The sequence below is a fragment of the Microcaecilia unicolor genome, chromosome 6 (assembly GCF_901765095.1).
Source record: "Microcaecilia unicolor chromosome 6, aMicUni1.1, whole genome shotgun sequence".
Taxonomy (NCBI): Eukaryota; Metazoa; Chordata; class Amphibia; order Gymnophiona; family Siphonopidae; genus Microcaecilia; species Microcaecilia unicolor.
In genome coordinates this window covers 145,570,375-145,593,389 of record NC_044036.1, presented here as the reverse complement: position 1 = coordinate 145,593,389, position 23,015 = coordinate 145,570,375, and the positions used below count along the sequence as shown (strand labels likewise).

At 42.1% G+C, this 23,015-nt stretch overlaps 1 protein-coding gene across 12 annotated transcripts in view; it reads right to left on the bottom strand.

Annotated features, from left to right (window-relative positions):
• The window catches only part of FOXP1 (forkhead box P1), an 801,754-nt gene that overhangs the window by 378,024 nt on the left and 400,715 nt on the right, over nt 1-23,015 (bottom strand). The window lies entirely within an intron of this gene.

The following is a 23,015-nucleotide window of genomic DNA, read 5'->3' as shown; positions in this document are numbered from 1 at the left end:
TGGGGGGGGGGGGATTCAGTGAGGCTCTGGCGTATCCCCCCCCCCCCCCCCAACCTCTTCCCTGGCTTTCCAGAACATTAAAAACAACAACAACACAGCTGTGCAGCCCTGTAAGCACAGACCTGCACTAAGTGTCATTTTATACCCCCCCCCCCTGCCAAGACACACTTCCTTTGAGAGGGGGCACAGGGCAAAGCAGCAGTTCTGCACAAGTTTACGCTTACAGGTTTTGCACAGCGCTGATGTTTCCTTAACCTTCAGCAAGCAGAGCTGCTAAGGGGGCTCAGTCTTTAAGAGGGAGATTTTAAGCCATGCCCCCCCAGCTCCACCCCACTCTATTCAGCCATGACCCAGCTCCGCCTACTCCACCACTTGGTTCCACTCCCTGACAGACCTCAGCTGTGGCACCAACAAGCTGCCTCTCCCCTTTGGCAGTAGGAGATGCTTTAATAAAACGGTCATCTCCTGCTGCCATGCGACCAGTCCCGCGACAACAGCTGTGAGATTTTGTGGTTCTCACTGTAAGCCTAGTCCTGCAGAAGGAGATGACGCTTTAGGAGTACACCTCTTGCTGCTGATGGAAGGGGAGGCTGCCTTGGCAGGAGTTTATCGGTTCCCAGTGGAAGTACAGGAGATGACCTGTGAATGCGGGAGACTTGGCAGGTTTGCTTCAGGCCAGCCTAGGAGGCGGCAGTGGCAGGCCCAGTCATGATATGGGAAGGAAGGAGATGCTGAACATGGGGTGGGGATAGGGAAGCAGACATGAGAAGCTGGTCAACTGAGCAGGGTTAGAGGGGAAAGGTAGATGCTGGCCACTAGGGGGGAAGGGGAGATGCTTGACTATTGGGAGGGGTGATGTTGGCACTGCTGAAGGTTCGCTTAAGGCTGAGTTACCATCCTGCCAGTGTTTGGCTATTTTCATAACGCGGAACAACCTATTAGGTTCACAGTTTGCTCCCGCGCTTTTTTGGCATCTCTTTATGAAGTACTGAGCGGATCTGTCTTTTTCAACACAAGTTCTGTTTTCCATCATTGGATTATCTGCTTCTTTGGAGTCAATTGACCCCCCTGACGCAGGCATTTGTTGCCGAAACACGGACCGTGTCGGGTCTGATCAATAAAGGACAGTTGAGAGCCTCTCATTTTTTTAAAGGCACCTTGTGCTTTTTTTTGGGGGGGGGGGGGGGGGAGGATATTAGCTTTTGCAGTTTTGCTTTTGGATTCCCTCTTCCTCTGTATTAGGCTGAGTTACAGATCAGCTCATGCTTTCACAGGACAAGTTAATACAGTCCTGGTTTGCCCTCACTTCATGCAGGGACTTGTACTTCTGCCTTTCTTAGGGAAACATCAGTGTGGACACCAGAAATAAAAGACGCTGGTGCGATGGCATAAAAGCCAGGACTGGATCAAGCCGTCCAGGAAACAGCTAGTCCTCTCCCTGCTTTGAGAGGACAGGAAGGGCTAGTTACCTTTCAGCTCTCACTGTGATTTAAGAATGCAAAGCAAAACCTGCCCAGAATTACTTCACCCATGTTCTCATAAAGCAGAACAATTTCCTCTCTTTGCCTAAATAAATTCAGTTTAGTTCTGTTTATTTCATCAGACTGCTCCATGCAAAGCAGGGCTTCAAATGCGAACTGTTAAAGAAAGCACTCAGGGAAAGAAAGAGTTTATAAGACAGCAGGGGTATGGCCATTAAAAGGTGTATATACCTTTTATTTAAAAAAAAAACATGCAAAACAAAAAGAAAAATACAGGAGGGAGTGCTAGCTCAAATGATAATGCAAGAGATACTGGCAAAAATCAGTATTTTGAAGAATCTAATTCCCACTGCTCCTTTAAGAAAACAGACTGTAAGGAAGGAACCTAGGTGCTGAGGTTTACAGGAGGAACCTCTTTGGGTGACAAAGGACAACAGAGGCAGCAGAGGGTCAGAGCCAGAGGCACCCAAACAACTCAACTGCATGAGCCAAAGACACTGGGGGGCGGGGAGCTGGTACCTGGGTGTTCACCTCTTATCACAGAGAGGAAGAGGAAAAGGAAGAGGAAGGAAGACCTCTAGCTGTAAAAAGGCTGCCAACTGACCTCATCAAGGAGTGATCACTAAAGGACCCATCCTATCTTCATTTCTACACACTGTCATTTTTGTTCCTTGTCCTGACATTCTGGTTTACTTCTAGACTCAGGCGTTTGCAATCTGATTTTTGTAGCTGGAAATTAATCTAAATAGTGTGAGCCCAGAGTAAAGAAACAAAGAGTTTATTTTATTTTTTTTATTTGGGAGGAGGGTGGTAATGTTGTACAGGATAAGTACATAAGTATTGCCATACTGGGAAAGACCAAAGGTCCATCAAGCCCAGCATCCTGTTTCCAACAGTGGCCAATCCAGGTCACAAATACCTGGCAAGATCCCAAAGACGTACAAAACATTTTATACTGCTTACCCCAGATATAGTGGATTTTCCCCATGTCCATTTAAAAACGGTCTATGGACTTTTCCTTTAGGAAGCCATCCAAACCTTTTTTAAACTCCGCTAAGCTAACCGCCTTTACCACATTCTCTGGCAACAGTTCCAGAGTTTAATTACACGTTGAGTGAAGAAAACTTTTCTCCGATTTGTTTTAAATTTACTACATTGTAGCTTCATCGCATGCCCCTTAGTCCTAGTATTTTTGGAAAGTGTAAACAGACGCTTCACATCTACCCATTCAACTCCACTCATTATTTTAGAGACCTCTATCATATATCCCCTCAGCCACCTTTTCTCCAAGCTGAAGAGCCCTAGCCGCTTTAGCCTTTCCTCATAGGGAAGTCATCCCATCCACTTTATTATTTTCGTCGCCCTTCTCTGCACCTTTACAGAAGCATTCAAAATTTCAGGCCCTAATTGTATTTTAAAAATTGTCCTCCTTTTCAAGGGATACACCATTAGCATGCATCTACTAAGTTCCTTCCCCAAAGAGCTTAGGATCTACGAGTCCAGTACTTGAGCCAACAGCAACCAAAGGGCCCCGTTTACTAAGGTGCGCTAAAATTTAGCGAACACTAACGCTAGAGACACGTGTCTCTAGAATAGCGCGTGCTAAAAACGCTAGCACACTTACAGCGTGGCTTAGTAAACAGGGCCCAAAGTGAGTTACCCAAGGTCACAAGTCATTGCAACTGGAGATATAGGCTTCAAATTCTGGTTTCCCTAAAATCCTGAAGGAGAATAAGTGGCCTGGTATTTACGGCAATGGGCAGACATTTTATTTTGGTCAGGCTTTTTAGCCATTGATTTATTTTATGTTCCTGGATAATGAAATATTATTTGATGTTTTAAGTTTATGTATTTGTCAATGTTTTATTGTCATTTTAATATTTCAGATTGTTTTGAAAACCACAGAGCCTAGGTAGGTTATAAATATTTCATATAAATAAATAAAATGATCAAAATATATGCAGATGTGTCTCTGCTCACAGAGGATATCTTGGGAAATTGAAATGTTCAGAGCTCACAAACACTCAAAAGGGGACTGGAGTAAAAATCAATGTCCTTAATTCTCTGTAGGAAAGGCAGACTACAGATCCCAGAATTCAAAGGGAGAAGCTGAAAAAAAAAGTTGAAAATTGCCCACTTATACTGTGACAAAATGGAGCATTTCTTCCTCTGCCTGCAAACTCGCTTGGGCAAACATGCTCTAAGCACTCATGAGAGATGACTGGCAACTCTCAAAGATCAAAAAAGGTCTCTCTAATGTCAACAGCAATGTTTACATCGAGATAATATTTAATATAGTTAATGTATTTTCCTGCAAACGTCCTCTTTCCCCATCTCATTCCCCTCTTACAGTGCTCTAACCACAGAAAAGGAGAGCCAAGAAAACTTCTTTCATATTAGGAATTTCACGTTACCTCATTCACCTTTTCTCCCTCTTTCTCTGTTTTTTTTGTCCATTCGGATGTTTCTAGCACAGAGCTGAAAAGCAAACCCTGGACTGTGTGTGTCCTCTCCTTCCAGAACGCTTCCCAACAACCACCCCGCCCGCCTCTCCCACAAACACAAACAAGACCTTTGCTGGTTTCTTTTGCAGTTAAATCTGGCAGCATCCGGAGTTGCACATCTGAGAACAAAAACAAAAACAAAACAAGAACCTCCTGGAGATATCTGCCAATCTTTTCCAGGCCTTTTTATTATTATTTTTCGTGGCAGTTTCTTTTATCTTTGCTGTAAACATTTTTTTTCCATGGTGAAGCACAGCTCCCAAAGCTTTGCGGCCACACCTAGGTTTTGAACTTCCAGTCTTGTGCATTCTGGTAACTTATAGCTTTCTTCTACTTCTGCTGAAGATCAGAACTACATTTATCAGAATGCAAAATGGAGTCACAAAGAAATGGGATGGGGGGGTGGGGGTCCATAAGGCAGCTCTAATGTAAGTAAACTCCTCACTTCTATCACCTGTGTAATAAAACAGGGCACCAGACAACCCATTAACACAGGACTTTACTTTTTACTTGGGGAATGCAACAGGCCAAATTCTCTGGTCTCTTCCTCCTGACTGGCTTAAGATTTGTTTTAAGACTACAAACATGTCCGTTTTGGGTTCTGTTTTAGATTAATGTTGATCGTTAGGGAGTGAACACCTTTACAACTTGTCTGCTCTCTTGACTTTTTCCATCTGGGCAGGGCAGTGGACTTTCATTTGAAGGGGCCTCTTCCAGTAGAGTTGCCTGTTGGGTCCTTCTGAATGGGTGAGGCTGGTCTAATTCTAGTTGGTATTCTCTATTGCGATGCTTCTCATTCCTCTCCCGGAAATGTATCTGGCCCATCAGAATGAATATGCATGGAACAGATTTTCAAACAATGGGTCTCCAATATAAGCAAATTTACATCATGCATATTCATTGTATACTCCTGAAAATTCAACAGGCTATGTGTGACTACAGTACGGGATTGAGAAACACTCCCTCTACTGCAAGCCCTCACACATATTTCTGCCTTTTTCTTTAGGTGAATCAGACCACCACCTGTGCCATACCACCATTCCTGAGTATTCACCCATGTACAAGAGTGTTTTGGGTTTGTTTTTTTATTTGTTTTTTTATAATTGTATATGCTTTATTCTGTCCAAGGCCTTTTTTTCTACCTCTGCATTACTGGTGTTGATTCAATCTCTTGTGAAGAGTCAGTTGGACTACTACAATGCCCTTTATAACAGCCTGCACTGTTCTGATCACAGGTGCCTTCAGATAGCTCAACATTTGGCCATTAAGGCTGCTGACTGGTATCAAGAGATTTCAACATGCGACACCCTTGCTTCATGAAGAATGTTGGCTGCCTGTCACTTCCCAGATCATTTTTAAGATCCTTTTCTTGGTTTAGAAGACCTTATCCACAAGCAACCCATAATATCTTTCAGATCTCCTGATTCCTTATGTTCCTATTCAGACTCTTAGGTCCTCTTTGCAGGGTTTACTGGTGGTTCTCCCCCCCCCCCCCCCCCCTTCCCGGGAGATAGCTTTACAATCTCTTAGGAGAAAACTGTTTGCGGTTGCCGGCCCTACGTATTGGAACACTCTCCCCCTAGATGGCCAGCAAGAGGCAACTCTACCGTCTTTTAAGGGACAGCTAAAATCATTTTTATTTGCAGCAGCTTTGGGCCCCTAGAACTGGCCTTTTCCATTCCCTCATTTAGCTGTGCCTGGGATCTTGTTCTCCGGAGTCTGTAGGAATTACTGTGTACGTATGTATATGGCACTGTTTGCTGTGTTGTTTTTCTCTCCTTTCATCTTTTCTGTTAATATTGGTGTTCTTTTCTGGTTTTATATTGTTATATTTTTATTGTAAACTGCCTAGAATTTTACTTGAGCGGTATATCAACTTTTAATAAGCTTGGAAAACTCAATAGATTAAGATGTGAGCTCATCGTTATGCAACGGAAGCAGCCCAGTGGTTAGAGCAGTCGTCTGGTTCAAATTCTGCTGGTGGTCCTTGTGATCTTGGTCAAGTCACTTAACCCTCCATTGCCTCAGGTCCAAAATTAGATTATAAACCACCAGGGACAGGGAACTACCTAGTGTACATGAACATAACTCACCTTGGGCTACTAATGAAACTGTGTGAGCCAAGTCCAATACAAATATATTTTACTTATGAATATTAAAAGAGGAGCCGTTAAATGCTAAGAACGTCTACCTCTGTACCACAGGTGCCAACTCTATGAGTGCTGTGGCTGCTTAAGCACCCTAAGAGTGAAGAAATTCCTTTACTGTGATCAGGGAGCATTCACTTGGGTTGAGTTTACCACCACCAATCATTTTGAAAGGTTGGCTCCTATACTCTAACACATGACCCCTGAACAAGAGCTTCTCAGACCTACCCTGGTGATCCTGGCAATCACGACAAGAGTTCTAGAATTATCGAAGAACATAGTGATATAGGATGTGTCACAATGCAGCCTGGTGCACAAAATACTTTAAATGAGCAGCATGACATGCAAATGCATGCTAGGCGGTGCATGAATAATTAATGTGGGTCAGTGTAAATCTCACTAAGTAATGCAGTTTGCACTGACCTGCTGGCAGAACTTAACTATACCTTCAGAGTTGTTTTTATGTTTGTTTAGTTCTAGGGTACGCCCTACTGTAATTGTTAACCGCTCTGATCTAATTTTTTTTGGTATGGGCAGTAATGTACAGGAGGCTGAAGCAGTTATAGATGCAATCCCATTCAACCTTCCTCCACCAATGTTCCAAAGAAGAGCCTACCACAGCTAAATTCTTCTCAGATAAAGAAATGCTCACTGTGTCCTGATCCTGACCCCTCCTCCTATTCAAAATAGTCACAATGAAGATTCCTTTCTGCTCCACAGTGTCAGCTGACTTTATGTGGTCCTTCTTCTACACACATATGGGGCAAAAGATCACAAAGTCAGCTGACACCATTTTGAACCTTGGAGCTGGGGGGGTGGGGGGAGAAGGGGCAGGAAGCTTTCTCCTGCCTCTATCATCAATGGGTAGGAGAGAGGGATGGTAGTTGTATGGGCTGCATGGGATCCATGTCTTTCACTCTTCTTTCTCAAAGGGGTGGAGTGGGGTGGCAGGAGACTGGGCCATACAAACCCTTATTTAGAAATTGGGTGAAGAGGGGGAGGAGGTTGGAAATCGCAGAGGCTGATACAACTGTGGCTGATGGATGATCAGTTACAGAAAAAGCTATGGTTAACATCCAGTGCTTTGAATGATGGCTTTTACAAGTTTTGGTGGTTGGGTGGACCTTTGGACACCTGGTACTAACACAAGTTTTGGTCTTATAAGAATCGCAGAGAACGATAACAATGCTCGGAATGGCCTACCAGCAGAGGTGATGGTGGCCAGTACTTTACAGATTCTGGGGACACTAGGACCAAATGGCGGGCAGTGATGGGAAAACAGGAAAGGGTATGTGTAGAAATTACTTCACCATCCCATGACAGATCTGTACTACTCTTATCGTTCCACAATTGCTTTTGATGACAGGTTTGGGAATTCCCGCCCAAAGGCCACGTGAATGCTCTGCTAATATCTCAGTTCAGAATTTATGCCTGGGCTCCAAAACGGTCCTAGAAACAGCTATAACTAATACAATCTTGATGCCTGACCCTCTCTACATCCTTGTATTCAATGGTTCTTTGTCTGTACATAGAAATCAGTTTATCCAGCACAAAGTAGCTACTGTATGATAAAACTATAATTGAATCATTCAAACACTTTTATTAGTCAAATAGATGAATCCTTTCAGTAGTCCAACTGCGTATTATTATTATTTTTTTTTTTTGTAATGGAAAGTTGCTGATGATCCAACTCTTAGCCTCATTCCTTGTAATTAATCACACTTCTTAAAGCTCATGTTGCTGTAAATTCTTAAGAAATCCCAATAATGGTGCACAGATAATGCAAAAAAACTTCACATACTAGATTGTTTCATACTGTGCTATGCCTTCAGGGGAACGCTGACCAAAATGCACAGTATTACAAAACCGGAATGCAACCTTTTTGTAAAATGTAAACTTTTCTTCCTGTTCTTTGCCACAACTATATCCACTATATCCAAAGCAGTTTTACCATCTCCAAAGTGCAAGGCTTACACAGATTAGTACCACAATAACATTTTGAACACGTATAAAAGCAAACCCTTTCATGAGCATATGGAACAGGGTATGATTAGAGAATGACACGGGGACAAAGCTTGTCTCCATCCCCACCCCCGCAGGTTCTGTCTCCGTCCCCGCAGGCTCTGTCTCCATTCCTGCCCCGTCCCCGCAGGTTCTGTGCCCACCCCGTGGGCTCTGTCCTCATCTGCAGAAGCCTCGAACACTTATGATTTTATATTTAAATCTTTTTATTAAAGTATAAAAAGGAACAATATGCTGTGTAACTGTTGTGTATAAATTACAAATAGAGAACAATAATAACAATGAGCAGCTATAATAACCCTCCTTCCCACCCACCCTCTACCCTTCCAACCCCAACAATAGGTGATTTCTACTACACCAAGGAATCCTAATTCACACTGTTAAAATGTCCAGGGGTATAAAATACAACCCGTTCTATATGCCCTGAGGGGAAAAATATGCCCTATAAAGCACTGTTATGTTTTTTTAATCTGTGGATAAATAAGAAGTCATCAACAATCTCAGGATTCAATCTAGCTCTCCTGTCTTCCACAGTCCTTCCTGGAATAGAAGTTGTCTTCTTAGAAGATGTGCTGGTAGCAGGATGTACAGGATCTCCCATGCAAATTTTGCTAGTTGTGGCCAGTATTTTTGCTTGTTTTTCCAAAAAATCAAAATATCTTTGTAGGCATCACTTAAACATAAATGACAGTCCAGTTCATTCACAGGCTTCAAAGTAGAAAATGACATGGGGACAAAGTTTGTCCCCTGTCGGCTCTCTGTCCCCATCCCCGCCCCATCCCCATGGGATCTGTCCCTGTCCCTGCGGTTACTGCGGGTCCTCATCCCCGTGTCATTCTCTAGGTATGATCTCCTGCACACAGTCTGCTCAGGCCCTGTGCCAAGAAAGTTACATGAAGAGCTATCCAAAACATGGATGCAAAATTCCAGACATCTTTTGAACAGAACTAGAAGCACATAACTATCGATATCCAAACATATTTATATCCGGCATCAGAGAACAGGTCACCGATCTAATCATTGGGAAAGCTTTGCCAAAAGATCTCAGATAAGCCATTAAAACAAGTAGTAATAGAATTTTAAAATGGCACCTGGGTTCATGTCCACTTTCAGAAAGATTATCCACTGGAGTGTTTGGGAGCAGACGCAAGCTTGCACCTTCCAAGCTAAAGGAATTTTGATGGGAAGTGAAAGTATAGGCAGACATCTTGGCTCCACATAATTGCATAAGCCAGTTTGCAAACATTTTTAAAAACCTGCTCACACTGTGGTTTTAATCATAATGAAATTTAAATAAGAACACTGCAACTTTGGAACCAAACAGAAAAATCATTTGATGAACACACAGTAGAGAGGTAACATAAACCGAAAAACACCTCTATTCCTATTTCAGAGGAGGGTGTCAAAGAAAATAAACAAAATGCCGCTTTTTAAATGTCACTGTTCATAATAATTATCTCTGCTTTGATCTGGATTTCCTGGAGGTGACTAGTAACCCAAGGCAAATAACCCGAGGTGATGCATATCATGGCAGAAAACTAACAGGCAGACAAGAAACCAACCAAAACCAATGGGCACTTTGATTCATTATAAACTGCACATAAAAATTCAATCTCCTAACGTAACCCAATTTTCAAACCTTTTATTTTCCCGTCTATTGTTTTGGATTATTCTTCAAGATAGATTTGCTTAATCTTCAGTGCAGGGAATTGTACACAACGTGATTCTATAGATCAGAGAAAGCCCATGAAATAAGGTAGAAAAAACAGTAGGCAGTAAAGTAGGATCAGAAAAACAACAGCAGTATGCGACAATAAACACAGCATTATACTGTTTACCCATATATAGGACTAGATTCTATATCTTACGCCTAAAAAAGAAACTCGGTGCCAAAACAAAATACACATAGCAGTAGTAAAGTATGCTTAAATTTAGATGTACTTTATAGAATAAGCCACGGTTTATAGAAGATGGCAAGCACCCATCCGCATGACTTCATCCAGTTGCGGGCAGTTACACCAACTACTAATTGGTGCCCAAATTGCGTGTGGATTGGGTGTATTCTATAACCACGCACAAAGATTTTAGAAATGCCCACAACCCACCCATGGCCATGCTCCCTTTTTAATTATGCAACTTAGAATTTACACGCATCACGTTATAGAATACGCTTAGTTCTGTGCATAAATTCTAATTGCAAATTTTGGCATTAAGTGGCAATTACTGGCGCCAGGGGTGTAGCCAGACCTCGATGGGAGGAGGAGCCAGAGCCCGAGGTGGGGGGGCACTGTTTAGCCGCTTCCCCCGCCCCACCGCATCAGGTACCTTTGTTTGCTGGTGGGGGTCCCCAATCCCCACCAGCCAAAGAGTCTTCTTCAGTGCCAGTCGACTCCGACGCTTTCGTTGTGGGATCATCTGTTCCTGACGCCTTATGTCCTGCATGGGGCTACATGCACGGTGCAGGATGTAAGGCATCAGAAACAGATGATCCCACAACGAAGGCGCCAGAGTCGACCGGCGCTGAAGAAAACTCTTCGGCTGGCGGGGATTGGGGACCCCTGCCAGCAAACAAGGTACCTGATGCGGCGGCGGGGGGGGGGGGGCGTCGGCGGGGGGCTAAATGTAGAGGGGGCCAGGGCTTAATCTGTGGGGCCCCATGCCCCCACGTAGCTACGCCCCTGACTGGCGCTGATTGGCTTGCTAGCTAATTTGCACCCGCAAATCCAGAATACAACTGGATTTAGGTGGGCAACTTAGGTCGTGCTATACAGAATCTGCAGGATAAGGGGCCTACCTTGCTAGTTCTAACCCACAACAACATAAATCAAGTTGAAAGTACAAGTTGGATAGCCAATCTCACACACTATGCTCTCAAACTGGAAGAAAATTACAGCTATGATTACTTACATGTCATTTCCGTCATGATTCCATAAGCTAGATGTAAGCTTCAACATCTATGAACACAAATATTCACGAACAATGAAAAAAACCTTGGCTAGACCCAAGAGAACAACAACCAAATCTTCAAATTCAATTCTATTTCTGAAGAGAGAAAGAAGTTCAACCCTAGTGTCCCCCAAGGCCATAAACAGGTCTATTCTCCAGAAAATCCATACTGAATATTCATCAGATCAGCATATATTTGGTTTTGGAACAAAGCAAATTAGCATAGCTTGGTTCAACTGAAAAGCAAACGTGTCTGAACCTCTTGATGCTTCACGACTAAGATTTTGGAACTTCTGGTACCTACATAAGTAATGCCATACTAGGAAAAGACCAAAGGTCCATCGAGCCCAGCATCCTGTCCCCGACAGCAGCCAATCCAGGTCAAGGGCACCTGGCAAGCTACCCAAACGTACAAACATTTTATACAAGTTATTCCCGAAATTGTGGATTTTTCCCAAGTCCATTTAGTAGCGGTCTATGGACTTGTCCTTTAGGAAACCGTCCAACCCCTTTTTAAACTCTGCCAAGCTAACCGCCTTCACTACATTCTCCGGCAACAAATTCCAGAGTTTAATTATGCGTTGGGTGAAGAAAACTTTTCTCCGATTTGTTTTAAATTTACTACACTGTAGTTTCATCGCATGCCCCCTAGTCCTAGTATTTTCGGAAAGCGTGAACAGACGCTTCACATCCACCTGTTCCACTTCACTCATTAATTTTATATACCTCTATCATGTCTCCCCTCAGCCCCTCAGTACCTATTTTGGGTACTCTAGACTTTCAGTTCTATAAATAGCACATACAGAATAGACAGACAGAAATTGAATCCTTTCCACTCTAGCTCCCTATCCTCAACCCTCTCAGGCACTACAAAGAGCTCAGCAGTGTTTGTTTTCGGCACACCTTAGCTCTGAGTTTCACAATACAGTACAGACGTGGTACAATCCCACAACACCTAACTTCCTGTATCTTATTACTGAACGCTTCCTCATAAAGATATTGAAAAGGAAGTAGCAGGATCCTTGTTGAACATTTTCAAGTCTTATATCTTTGCATTAAGGAGCACCTTTAAAACGTTTTCAATTTGTTCTGACAACTTAGGTTAGTTTTCAAAAGAAACTCTGCCCCTAAATTTAAATTTAGGTAAATTTTCAGTTGTCATATTTACTTTTTAATTATTATATCCTGCTTTATTATGTAATTTTCTTGTAACTTTGTTAGCCACATTGAGCCCGCACATGCTGGGAAAATGTGGGATACAAGTGAACCAAATAAATAAATTATATATTCAAGAATTATCATGCACTAAAATCGGAAGATACATGTCTAACTTTGTACCATGTAAAGGCTCCCTCAGCTTCTGATCAATTAGAGTTTCAAATGAAATAAACAATTTGACCAGAGGTACCTAAAATTTGCACAAAACTGTATTTGATGGACCTATTATGAACAAATTTGTCCATCTGTATTAATATAGGGTAAACACTTTTAACATATTGGAAATAGGAAACACTACAAATATGACATTTTTCTCACAAGAAATGAATGTTTATAAATATAAAACAAAATATTCTGGTATCTGTTACCCAGACATCTAGCACACAGTAAAACAGACCATTGTTTCAGCATCCTGTTTGAATTTTAAAACAATATATCCATAGAAATATGTCCAAAATTCAGGTGTTTGAGGATTTTTTTTTTCATTTAGAAATTTGTACTGCTAACATGAGAGGTTAAAATACTAAGGGGTCAGTTTACTAAAGTGAGCTAGTGTTTTTAGTGCACGCTAAACGCTAGAGATAAAACCCAACTCACTATACTGGACTACCAACGACTACTCTACCACGAATGAACTTTAAAGCAATACCACCCTATCTCTAATTCCGATAATGAACTCTTTATAACTGACTGTTTAATCTACTATGTCAATCATGTTTTAATGTAATACCACGTGTATCGTTCACTCCGGAAATGGCGATCGCCATGACGGAATAATGTAAAGCCACATTGAGCCTGCAAATAGGTGGGAAAATGTGGGATACAAATGCAATAAATAAATAGAGACATCCATAGGAATATATGGGTGTCTCTAGCATTTAGGGCGCACTAAAAACGCTAGTGTGCCTTTGTAAAAGACCTCCATAATTTTGTGATACACTCCCTGGTTTCCTGGACCCACATTCATACCTATCTCAAACAGTACACTAACAAACTACCAACTTGTATCGCTCCATGGTGCAACCGCAACTCAAATATTGTGTTCAATTCTGGTCGCCGTATCTCAAAAAAGATACAGTGGAATTAGAAAAGATGCAGAGAAGGGTGACGATAATGATAAAGGGGATGGGACGACTTCCCTACGAGGAAAGGCTAAAGCGGCTAGGGCTTTTTAGCTTGGAGAAAAGGCGGCTGAGGGGAGATATGATAGAGGTCTATAAAATAATGAGTGGAGTTAACGGGTAGATGTGAACATCTGTTCACGCTTTCCAAAAATACTAGGGCTATGGGGCATGCAATGAAGCCACAATGTAGTAAATTTAAAACAAATCGGAGAAAGGTTTTCTTCACTAAATGTGTAATTAAACTCTGGAATTCGTTGCCAGAGAATGTGGTAAAGGCGGTTAGCTTAGCGGAGTTTAAAAAAAGGTTTGGACGGCTTCCTAAAGGAAAAGTCCATAGACTGTTATTAAATGGACTTGGGGAAAATCCACTATTTCTGGGATAAGCAGTATAAAATGTTTTGTACATTTTTGGAATCTTGCCAGGTATTTGTGACCTGGATTGGCCACTGTTGGAAACAGGATGCTGGGCTCGATGGACCTTTGGCCTTTCCCAGTATGGCAATACTTATGTACTTATTTAACTTCCAGACTTCAATGGAAAGTCAGATAAAATAGAAGACATATTTGTGATGTCATACAAAGGTGTCAACAGGATCTTCCATCACCAAAGAAAATGGCTGCTTGCAAGGAAATTGAAGCCTCGCTTAGCACAGTCGCCTAGAATTCCTGAAGGTACTAACAATGAAAAGTGACAATCTAGGAACATTTCTGCCAGAATAACTGGTAATTCCAGTTTAGGAGGGACTTTGAGACTAAACACGTGTACAGTGCACTTTCCAAAGGCATCAGCAACAAATCTCCAAAACCAAAAGTCACCGATATGTAGAGCTATGTTGCTTAGAGCTCCTTGGAAAACAATCGATTCACACATTTGATTAAAAATTAACTACTGTAAATCCTGAAAAAAAGTCAAAGTCAATTTTTATTGTTATAGAACTTAATAAAATTGCAGTACAGAAAAGGTAGATGTATGTGACGACAGGAGGGCAACTAAGAAATATGACAACAATGTTTGTTCTATCCACGAAGGTTGGAGGGCTCCGTGAATAAAGAGATTGAAAACACAGGAGGATCCTGAAAAATTACAAGGTTATATTGATTCTCCTTTAGAAAACAAAACGGTGAATTTGTGCTTCAGATATGCAGAAGAAAGACACAGAGAGAATATCAAGGTGAGAGACTGTACTGTAATTCTTAAGAAGAGACAACATGGTGCTTTTTTTTATTTGCTCCATAATCACAAACACAAGCGCATATGAGTTTGTGATATTAAAGTCTTATTTTTCAATAACTGGACTGTTTGTGTAAAATCTGCAAATACTTGAGAGACTTGGGACGAATAACAGAATTTATACAAAGTCTGTATAGACAGAGTTTCAAAACTGTAATACCTAATCCCTTATTTGTCATGAATAAATTGTAAACTCTCAAGAGCAGGCACGGTCTCTTACATGTGCTGGGTGCATCTAGTAGCGCTATAAAAATAGTTATTGGTGACTTAAATCTGATTGTGTTAAAAAACAAAAAAAAACAAACAAAAAAAGGGCCATAAATGCAAAGGACTGGATTCAGTAAATAGCATTCAAAGGGGTCCTTTTAGAAAACCGCAGTAAAAAGTGGCCTGTGGTCGTGTGGACACGTCTTTTAGGCGCACGCTGGGCCATTTTTCAGTGAGGCTGGGGAAAAGGTTATTTTTTTTTTATGGACCTGTGCTAAAATTAAAACTAGCGCGTGGCTATTTATGGCCTCAGCTCTTACCACCACCCACTGACCTAGCGGTGAGACCTTACTGCTAAGTCATGGGTGGCGGTAAGGTCTCACGCTGAAAATGGACGTGCACTGGTTTTAATTTTACTGCATGTCCATTTTCGCACCCCCCCCCCAAAAAAGGCCTCTTTTGCAGGTGTACTGAAAAACGGACCTGCATGCGTCTAAAACACGCGCCTACACCAGAACAGGCCTTTTTTTGGCGCACCTTAGTAAAAAGGCCCCTTAGAGACAGCTTATTAAATGTGTTAATACTCTTCACTGTCTTTAATGCATGTGGGTGATGCTAACACTGCAGTATACTTCATTTTCCTATGTTTCTTATTGACGGCAGATAAAGACTATCAAGCTCATTTTCAAAGCACTTAACCTCCCAAAGTTCCATAGAAACCTATGGAACTTAGCCTCCCAAAGTGCTTTGAAAATATGCCTCTATATGGGCCTATTCAGTCTGCCAATAAATCTAGCCACTGTCAAGCAATAAATGTATTTTATTTAATATTCTTACAAACAGCTCCTACATATTATTTGCATACCCCCAAGTATGCAAGTTGTGCGCACTAATTTGGTTGCAGAAGCCAAATTGTGAGTACAACTTAATTAGCAAGCCAATCAGCATTGATAATTGGTACTTCACAGCACTAATTTGCTTTAATTAGAATTTACGCACACAGCTTTCTAGGCGTATTCTATAATGCGGTGGGCATAAAGGGGGTGTGGCCATGGGCGTGGACTGGGCAGGTTGTGGGCGTTTCAAATACATCCGAGTTGCTCCTAACTTAGGCACAGGTATCTAGGCCTGGTTTTAGGTGGTCTAAATTTTAGGTGCAAGAATAGAACTTGAGTGTATTCTATAAACTATGCTTAACTTTACAGCACCAATTCTTTAACGCGTATTATATAGAATTTCCTCCATAGTCACTTAAGGCTAGATTCAGTAACTGTCACTCAAAAATCAGCGCCCAAAAAAAAAAAATTGGCAATCGGCAATCAATGCTATTCTACAATTGGAACTTGACTGAGTGCCCATTACAAAATAGCATTGAGCACCCATTTTAGCAACAGGACTAGGAGTGGAGGAGTTTCCTAGTGGTTAGTGCAGTGGCCTTTGATCCTGGGGAATTATTTTATTTGTTACATTTATATCCCACATTTTCCCACCTATTTGTAGACTGAATGTGGCTTACATAGTACCGGAGAGGCGTTACAGACTCCGGTGTAAACAAATACAAAGTGATGTTGTGGTAAGATAAAGTTCATGTGGCACAGCCACACTAAGGAATCGTACAACGGAAGAGTTGTGTTATGTCCATTACGTTCTTTAGTTTTGTTGTGTTGCAGAGATCAGGCATTTATGTTGGATCGGTAGGGTATGCCTTTTTAAACAGGTTTTTAGTGTTTTCCAGAAGTTTAGGTGGTCATTCATAGTTTTCAAGGCTTTTGGTAATGCGTTCCACAGTTGTGTGCTTATGTAGGAAAAACTGGACGCGTAAGTTGATTTGTATTTGAGTCCTTTGCAGCTTGGGTAGTGCAGATTTAGGTACGTTCGTGTTCATTCGGATGTGTTTCTAGTTGGTAGGTCGATCAAGTCTGTCATGTATCCCGGAGCTTCACCGTAGGTTAGATTCCCACTGCAGGTCCTTGTGACTCTAGGCAAGTCACTTAACCCTCCCTTGCCCCAGGTACAAATAAGTACCTGAATATATGTAAACCGCTTTGAATGTAGTTGCAAAAACCTCAGAAAGGCGGTATATCAAGTCCCAGTTCCCTTTCCCTATTGGAGATTCTAGATGGAATGTTGCTACTATTGAGATTCTGTTGCTACTATTTGAGATTCTACATGAAATGTTGCAGTTGCTACTATTTGAGATTCTGGAATGTTAATGTTGCTATTCCACTAGCAACATTCCATGTAGAAGCCTGCCCTTGCAGATCAGCAACGCGGCCGTGCAGGTTTCTGTTTCTGTGAGTCTGACGTCCTGCTCGGCCGCATTGCTGACCTGCAAGTGCAGGCTTCTACATGGAATGCTGCTAGTGGAGGAGTAGCCTAATGGTTACTGCAGTGGACTTTGATCCTGGGGAACTGAGTTCAATTCCCACTGCAGCTCCTTGTGACTCTGGGCAAGTCCCTTAACCCTCCCTTGCCCCAGGTACAAATAAGTACCTGTATATATGTAAACCGCTTTGAATGTAGTTGCAAAAACCTCAGAAAGGCGGTATATCAAGTCCCAGTTCCCTTTTCCTATTGGAGATTCTAGATGGAATGTTGCTACTATTGAGATTCTGTTGCTACTATTTGAGATTCTACATGAAATGTTGCAGTTGCTACTATTTGAGATTCTGGAATGTTGCTACTATTTGAGATTCTACATGGAATGTTAATGTTGCTATTCCACTAGCAACATTCCATGTAGAAGCCTGCCCTTGCAGATCAGCAACGCGGCCGCGCAGGTTTCTGTGAGTCTGACGTCCTGCTCGGCCGCATTGCTGATCTGCAAGTGCAGGCTTCTACATGGAATGCTGCTAGTGGAGGAGTAGCCTAGTGGTTACTGCAGTGGACTTTGATCCTGGGGAACTGAGTTCAATTCCCACTGCAGCTCCTTGTGACTCGGGGCAAGTCCCTTAACCCTCCCTTGCCCCAGGTACAAATAAGTACCTGTATATACTACATAAACCGCTTTGAATGTTGTTTCAAAAACCTCAGAGAGGTGGTATATCAAGTCTTATTTCCCTTTTCCCCCTTATGCCTGTTGAAGCCAAGTATAATTCCCAGCATCTAATTTAGGCACACATACCCAGTATTCTATAACACTGCGCACAAATTTTAGGGGCACCCCTTACTCGGCCATGCAACTCCATGGCCTTGCCCCCTTTTGGGTAGCACACTATGGAATTTGGGTGCACATTATAGGGCAGTGCGTAGCAAGATGTATACGCAAATTCAAATTGGTGCCTATTTGGCTCGTTTGCGAATTAAGTTGAATGGACATCTTGGATCGGTGCCCAATTTTGGACACCACATACAGAATCCAGGGGTTGATGTGGTCTACAGTAAACTCAATAAAAAGAAAATATACCATTATTATGAAAATCAAAAACATTCCACCCAATATTCAACCAGTAACAGTCGGCATTTTTTTTTTAAAACAATATCACCAGTTGATTAATCACAGATATTCACTATCGGGCCATGTCCAAGCACTGGCATTGAATATCCGGGGCTAACTCAAAGGGCCCTGCCCACCAGAGCTTCTGTAGATTCTGGCCAATATTTTCCTCCCTCCCAAGCCCCCTGCTTCTGATACACCTTCCCCCCAGCCCGCAACAGTAACAACTCCTCATCCCCCCAGTCTACGAAGCCACCCCAGCCTACCTCCCTATCCCTTGGTGGCTTAGTAGGTGCCACACGAAAATGGCTGCCATCGCCTCTCACGGGACCTCAAGCTACCTATGTAGTATACATGAATAAACTGAGTCCTCACAAAATTTTCACTAATTCCTGGAACTAGCTAACCTTATTAATGTTAGTATCAGCAGTAATTACATCTACCAGTAGACTATTTAAAGAAGATGTTTCCTGCTCTTTGCTAGTTGATCTTCCCCCTCCCCCATATCTCTGCTTTGCTTCCTTCTCAATTTGTGGGCTCTAATTTTGAACGCATATTTTGGTATTGCTTATTTGTGACTGCTGCACTGTTGCCTCTAAGCTGAGGAGTCCTCCAACTGCATTGCTGCCAGTAGGGGGTGGTACTTCAATACTGTGTTTTCAATTGCTAGGGACAGGCACGTTCCCTGGAGTCCTGAGGTGCTTGTCTGTTCTTCACTATTGAAAATGTGATAGTGAAAGAGCACCACCCACTGGCAGGACTGGAGATGGAGGACTCCCCCTTAGCTTAGAGGGAACAGCGCACTTATGGCTTAATATGGATTTGATTATATTCTCAATAATTCTGCATCTGTGCTTGTATGATGCATATTAAATCCAAATTTATAAAGTTTATAACTCAAGGGAGTCACCTGAAACAATGTACAACCATAAAAATACAGAACACCAAATTATTCAACACGTAACAAACAGCATATACAAAATAAATAAATAAAAATAACAGCATGCATAACAATAAGATAAATGCCACTGAACAGCCTTCATATATTAATTCCCCACAGCAAAGTTTAGGAAATATTTCTGAATCTATCTTTTTCACGTACTTCAAAATCCACACAGATTTAGCTTAAAACCCGGAACATCCACAAACTACGTTCAACCTGTTTCCATTATTCTCAAACAACAACAGAAAAATGCCCTCATCTAACACAACTTAATCTTGTTATATTCAAATTATATATCTATATATATAAAAAAATATCTTGTGAATCCAACATATGAACACAAAGCTCAAGCCCAGGTCCAGTGTTAGAAATGCCAGAGCCCAAGGTGGAAACGGGATGGGATGACTTCCCTATGAGGAAAGGCTAAAGCGGCTAGGGTTCTTTAGCTTGGAGAAAAGGCGGCTGAGAGGAGATATGATAGCGGTCTATAAAATAATGACTGGAGTTTAACGGGTAGATGTGAAGCGTCTGTTAACGCTTTCCAAAAATACTAGGACTAGAGGGCATGTGATGAAGCTACAATGTAGTAAATTTAAAACGAAGCGGTGAAAATTTTTCTTCACTCAACGTGTAATTAAACACGAATTCGTTGCCAGAGAATGTGGTAAAAGTGGTTAGCTTAGCAGAGTTTAAAAAAGGTTTAGACAGCTTCCTAAAGGAAAAATCCATAGACCATTATTAAATGGATTTGGGGAAAATCCACTATTTCTGGGATAAGCAGTATAAAATATATTGAACTTTATTGGGATCTTGCCAGGTATTTGTGACCTGGATTGGCCACTGTTGGAAACAGGATGCTGGGCTTAATGGACCTTTGGTCTTTCTCAGTATGGCAATACTTATGTACTTATGAAATTTGTGAAGGGGCGGGGACCAAAATTAGCTTCTATTTTAGGCAGGTTTGGGACTCCCTTTGGCATGGGGGGCCAAGGGCAACTATCTTGTTTGCACCCCCTTCCCTTCTAATGCTGACCCTTGATACATAGCCATATAGGCTTGACCGCATACAGGATGTGTCTCCTGCACCCTTTTAGTTTCCACATCTTCCTTTTTAATTTGTTTCAATTCATTTACCACAAACACCTCAACAAAAGGTCACTAAAGGTTAGAAAAGTTTTATACACAAAGAGTTTTGATATACAAACATGCATAATGATTACTTATTTAAAAAAAATTAGATACCAAAAATCCAGAATCCAAATTATATGCGGTTTACACTAAAATGAAAAAACTGCAATAAAAATTAACAGATCCATAAAACAAATAAGGTCAATACAACACAACAAAATATGGACTGTACCGTTATCCCTCCACAATCACCCTCTACTGTGTGTTGATTTCTGTTGAAGGTTCCAGTAAGGATATATCACATTCCCATGCCAGACTTTTGGAATCTAGCAAAGGGATTCCAGATTCTTGGCCCTCATCATTGTACCCCCAACAAACTCCAACATCTGACAACTTCATGGATGCTAGAATCTAAGGAAACAAACGTTCTACTTTCTTCAACTCTAAAGCTCACTTTTTTTGTAGTTCAGTTCGTGCCTTAAACACTTGTTTCTTAACCGTTATCCACTGGTGTGAAGGAGTGTCCTAGTGATTAAAGCAGTGGGCTGAGAACCAGGAAATCCAGGGTTCAAATCCTGCTGAGGCTCTCGTGACCCTGGGTAAATCACTTCATCGTCCATTGCCTCAGATACAACCCTTAGATTGTAAATCCTCCTGGGGAAATTGAAATACCTTCAGTACCTGAATGTAACTCACCTTCAACTACAACTGAAAAAGGTACCATCTAAATAAGAGCAAATTTTAAATATAGCTCTTTAATGTGGTGGGGCATTTTCAACAAGACATTAAATTCAACTTTGGACATTTTCCTAAAAATGTCCAAAAATCAAGTGGGAATACGGCCATTTTTGAACCTGAAAAACATCTTTTTGTTTCAAAAATGGCCATTTCGTACACTTTTTAGATGTTTTGCACTCTGTGCATTTTTCTTTTGTGACCATTAAAAAAAAAAATCCATGGGAAACACACATAAAACAAGCCATTGGGCTTTGGGCTATATTGGGGAGGGGGGGGGGGGCCTGCATTCTTAGTAGACTGGTCACACAGAAATCCCAGCAGAGCAGTGGGACACCCTAGGGGGCACCGCAATGGACTTCACATAAAAAGATCCCAGGTATACATTTCACTGTTACACCCTTGTCTTGTATGGTGAGCACTTCAAAGCCCACCCAAAACCTACTGTACCCAACTGTACACCACTGGAGAATTGGGAAACATACTTGGAAGGACTCCCTTTCCCCTTGAGCCAAAGATGTTAAAGTATATGTGAGGGGTTTTGGCATGAGGGGTGTGTTAGTTTCCTGGGACAAATGGGATAGGATGGGATGAAGTGGGGTTCTAGGGGAACAGGAGGTATGACGGGAATGCTGTGACTGCAAAGTCTCTGCCTTGATGTGAGAAGCATTAAAATCTGAACATAACACCTCCCCCTGGGGGGGGGGGTTGAGATAAGGGGATTGTGATTTGCGGATGGGGTCAAGATGTGCAAATTGAGGGAGGGGGAAGAAAAACATGTGTCTTTTCTTTTTGTCAGATAATGAGTGTGACGGTGGAGCAATGAGTCAGCTAATTTGTAGAGGAGACCTATATTTATTTATTACATTTGTACCCCACATTTTCCCACCTCTTTGCAGGCTCAATGTGGCTTACATAGTACCGTAAAGGCGTTTGCCAATTCGGTTGATAACAAACACAAGGTTGTATTGTGGTCAGTGAGGTATGTATGAGTCAAGCATCCTGAGGGTCGAAGGGAATAAGGATTGTCATTGTCCAGTGAGATCACTGGATATGCTGCGTTCCTGGGTGTGAGGATTTAAGTTGGATCGGTGGGATAGGCCTTTTTGAAGAGGTGGGTTTTTAGTGATTTCCTGAAGTTTAGGTGAGCATGGATTGTTTTCACCGTTTTTGGGAGTCCATTCCATAGTTGTGCGCTTATCTAAGGGATAACGCATGCTTGGCATGCCTTGACCTTTTGTTGGTTATTTAATACTAGTAAAAAAGGCCGTTTCCAAAACCAATGAAACAGGTACTAGCATGTGGGGTTTTTTTGTGTATGTCACAGAGTTATTTTGTGTGTGAGTGTGTGAGGGTGGGGTGTGTGTGCAGGTTGTTGATGTGTGTCTTTTTTTTTGTTTGTTTTTTGGGTGGGGTGTTGGGGGATGTGCTGTGCTGTGCTGGCAAAGTGGGATGGATTGGTGTGTGGCTTTGAGAGTGTGTTTCTGTTGTATTGTGTGTGTGTGGTTTTGTCTGTCAAGGAGGTTTGTGGAGGGGGGTCTTTCTGTTGGTGAAATGTGAATGTGGTTGTAGGGGGGTCAGCCTTTGCTGAGTGGTGGATTGTTTTTTCCGGGTTTTTTTTTTTGTGTTGTGCTGAGGCAGCAGGGTTGTTTTAGATGGGTGGAAGGTAGAGGAGCACATTCTTGGTCTGTTAGTTTTTTTTGTCCATTTCAGGGCTGCTGTAGGGGAACGCTGGAAGAGAAATGTGCTGTGGGAAGCAGCGCCGTCTTTTTCCGTTGGGCTGGGGTTCTGGGCATCCTGGAGGTGGGAGACGGCTGGCCTGAGGACGGGGATGGTTGTTTTAAGTTGGCGGAAGAGAGAGGAGCACGGTCTCAAGCCGTCGGGCGGTGATCC